The 3,691-nt window shown below is 37.4% G+C and overlaps 1 long non-coding RNA gene across 1 annotated transcript; it reads left to right on the top strand.

Annotated features, from left to right (window-relative positions):
* The first annotated feature begins 317 nt into the window (after positions 1–317).
* On the top strand, positions 318–1,801 carry LOC126234304 (uncharacterized). Its single transcript, XR_007544708.1, has 3 exons — positions 318–449; positions 594–711; positions 1,717–1,801. It is a non-coding gene; the product is annotated as an uncharacterized LOC126234304 (long non-coding RNA).
* Positions 1,802–3,691: the final 1,890 nt, after the last annotated feature.

Genomic DNA, 3,691 nt, shown 5'->3' with positions numbered 1-3,691 from the left:
CTTACATTACACACATTATACACATTATGTACAAAATTTGAATGACGCGGGTGGGCCGTAAAAGTTCTTATGTTGGCGGATAGAGTGCGCGCATGCGCAGAAGCGTCTGTGTGACTCCGGCACTGCCGTTATATTGTACAGTTAGATCGCGCGGCACAGTATTGCAGTTCATATTGTTCGTGTGCGCGCGTTTCTAAATCGTTGCACAAAGAAAATATTCAAGCAAGATTTCATATGAAGACTACATTCTATGACAGGTAACTTAGTTTTAAATTTACAATATTTGTTATAACACAATACAACTTAGATTGTTGAATGTTTCTTAGTTACATAGTATTGTTTTGAAATACTTCAAAGAAAAATGTCCGTATGTTTCAGGTGCGTTGACCTATACACATCGTGACGTTATTTCAGTTCATATTCACCTGCTGCACAATAATTTTTTACAGGTTAGTGTCGTCCTGGTATAGTTTTTTGATCACAGTAACATCGTTGTATAACAACGTGATTAATACATAAGCGTGTCCATTTCCCATTTCCATTATAGTCGTTGTGCTACAGTTCGTTGTGACAAAAAGCATTGTTTATTACAGATCTGACGTGACCCGTCGAGTAATTGGTCCACGTGCAGTTCGTTTTTTACATTCCGTGGAAGCTTGGTTGCAGAACCTCGGACGGCACATAGCTGGCGTCGATCCTTGGACAGTCCAGGTAAGAGTGTCCGTCACATTTCGAGAACATTTCATTCCCTGAAGTTCCAACCAAAATTCTTCCACCCGTCGTGTTGTTTTCTGGACAGGCACTTTGTGTCCATTTAATCCAGTTAACATCTTGAAGTTAGGTACTGTAGTAATGTCACTAGACGATGCACGAATTATGCACTTCACATTTTCAGTTTTTTTTTTTGCTGAATATAGCTCACCTAAATGTTCGTAGTTATTAATCAAAGAAATGGTTCATCGCGTTTACATAGGTACGATGCATAATGAATGGCATTAACCGTTTCTTTCACATAGGTTTCTGCGTGGTTGCAGAGTTAGTAATGTTCGTTAATGTCCGTGAACAGTGGTTCACTATGCAATGTCTTTTTGGCACTCGTTTTGTTCCAATTTTTTACATAGTAACAGTTACATTACACATCATTGAAAGAAAAATAAACATGAGTAATCGTACATATACACGTCACATATTTTCTTAGCATAAACATAATTCAGTTGCACATAAACCTGTTTACATCATCATTACATAGCTATGGGTTATTACATTGTGTCACATTTGATTACATGAATTTGCAGATATTGACGTCCTCTTTATCGGTTTTGCTGGAATTTTATCGATGTTTATTTTATGATGTCATCTGAAATTAAGATTGGTTAGACACAACATTCATTACATCAGTAGGCAAGACCAGGCATTTTCACTACTCAATAAATATTCAAAATAATAAGAGACGGAAAACTGTTCGATTCCTCGCGTTTTGTGCGTGTGTGTATAGTGTCTGTGTGGCCTTGACTACTGATAGATGCTTTTCGTGTTGAGAGATGTGCGTCTAATCTATTTTTCGAAGTAAAAGATCGCTTCACAGATGACGTCTGTCGGTTCGTCAGGTGTCATACCAAGTCAGTGGTACCTACAGTAACAAATGTTTCGTGAAAAATTAATATATCATTCACTGCTACGTAAACATAAATTTTATTTTAATATTCCGTCTTCCAGGTGGTGGCGCGCGCTGAAAGAAGAGTTCTTCTGCCTTCAACTGCGTCACTGGAACCGCTGAAATGAAAATTTCTATACTACTTATTATCTGTGTTGTAGCAACAGAGTTTTTCGAGTTGCTTAGCAATGTTTTGATGGGTATGACTTTGACATTATTCCGCATGAAATGCTCTAAGATCTCGGTGTGCGTATAGCCCAATAATTTTGTTAGTTCTACGATGTTGTAACAGATACGCACCAGGATGCGGTATGTTAATAATTATATAAGGTCCTTCATATAGCAGACGCCACTTAGCGTTGCGTCGTTTTAGTGCTACAGATTTATGATGAGTACGAAGTGGTACAAGCATTCCTACCTCGAATTTTTGTTTTCTTTTTATTGTGTTTCTGTGATGTTTGTTTCGTATCTGTGCGTGATGTGTCAGCGTAGTCAAAACTTCTTTTATTTTCTGTTCTGGTGTGATTTCCTTGTCTGACAACTTAGGTAATGGTTCTATCCACTGATCGTTCTGTTTGCAATTGAACATGATCTCGTTAGGTGTGTAATTTGTATCGTAAATATTTAAGTTATTGTGTACGTCTTCGAAAAGACTTAGGTAGGACACCCAATTAGTATGTTTTGATGAAATATAGGTCCTCATAAATCGCTTTAATTCTCGGAAAAGTCTCTCAGTCGCGTTACATTGTGGACTAAACCTCGAAATAAATATACTTTTAATGTTATTGTCCTTCAAGAAATTTCTCCATTTGTACCCAGAGTAGTATGCTGCATTATCTGACAGAATTGCTTTAGGTTTTCCCACGTGCGTCAGGTAATCACTTGAGAATCTTCGTATTATAGCACTTGCAGTGGCGGATTTTAAAGCATAAAGTTTTACATGTTTAGAAAATATATCGTAAAAAGCTAAGATATATTTGACGCCTCCAGAGCTTGCTGGATGCGGTCCACTGATGTCAGTACACAGAATTTCCAGGGGTTTACTGGGTAAAATAGAATGTAAATCTGTTTTTGTGGATAAATTCTGAGGTTTTGATTTTTGACATATGACACATGTTTTCAAATGGCTCTGAGCACTATGGGACTCAACTGCTGAGGTCATTAGTCCCCTAGAACTTAGAACTAGTTAAACCTAACTAACCTAAGGACATCACAAACATCCATGCCCGAGGCAGGATTCGAACCTGCGACCGTAGCGGTCTTGCGGTTCCAGACTGCAGCGCCGTTAACCGCACGGCCACTTCGGCCGGCACACATGTTTTCAGTTCCCTGTAAATTTTTCTTCTCATATTGCTAAAATAACAGTATGTGCTGATCTTTGCTAAACACTTTTTCGTCCTATAATGACCCCAAACTAAGTGTGTGTGCCAAATCAGATTACGTTCAGACTCTTTGGGAATGCATACACACCAGTTAGTAGCATTTGGATGTCGGCGATAAAATAACACATCATTGTGTAACTTGTAATACTTAGTCAAAGGATGATTGTGTTTTTCTACCAGTAATGTTATTATCTTATACCAGTGAGGATCAGATTTTTGTAATTCAGCCATGTTTCTGCACATATCAATATAATATTGGTGATACTGCTTATCTTGCATTAAGAGAATCCTGTAGTCATTTACATTTTCCAAGTCACTGTTGGTATCATTCATACCTTGTGGAAGTCTAGACAAAGCGTCTGCAATGGTGTTGTCCTTACCTCTTATGTATTTAATTTCAAAAGAGTAGTTCTGAAGTGTAACTGCCCATCGTGATAGTCTAGGATGTACAAGTTTACAAGTTAACAAAAATGTCAGGGCCTGGTGGTCAGTGTAAATTACTGTATGTTTTCCAAATAAATAATAATTGAATTTCTTGAATGCTTTCCCGTCCTGACTACTCTTTCGTTAATTGTTTTTATAAATTGTTAGTCTCTTTGGTTCATTTATTTATTTTTTAATTATTATTATTAGCGTAACAACGCATATATGGAAA

Source organism: Schistocerca nitens, chromosome 2 (assembly GCF_023898315.1).
Source record: "Schistocerca nitens isolate TAMUIC-IGC-003100 chromosome 2, iqSchNite1.1, whole genome shotgun sequence".
Taxonomy (NCBI): Eukaryota; Metazoa; Arthropoda; class Insecta; order Orthoptera; family Acrididae; genus Schistocerca; species Schistocerca nitens.
This window is presented reverse-complemented; position numbering and strand designations above follow the sequence as displayed.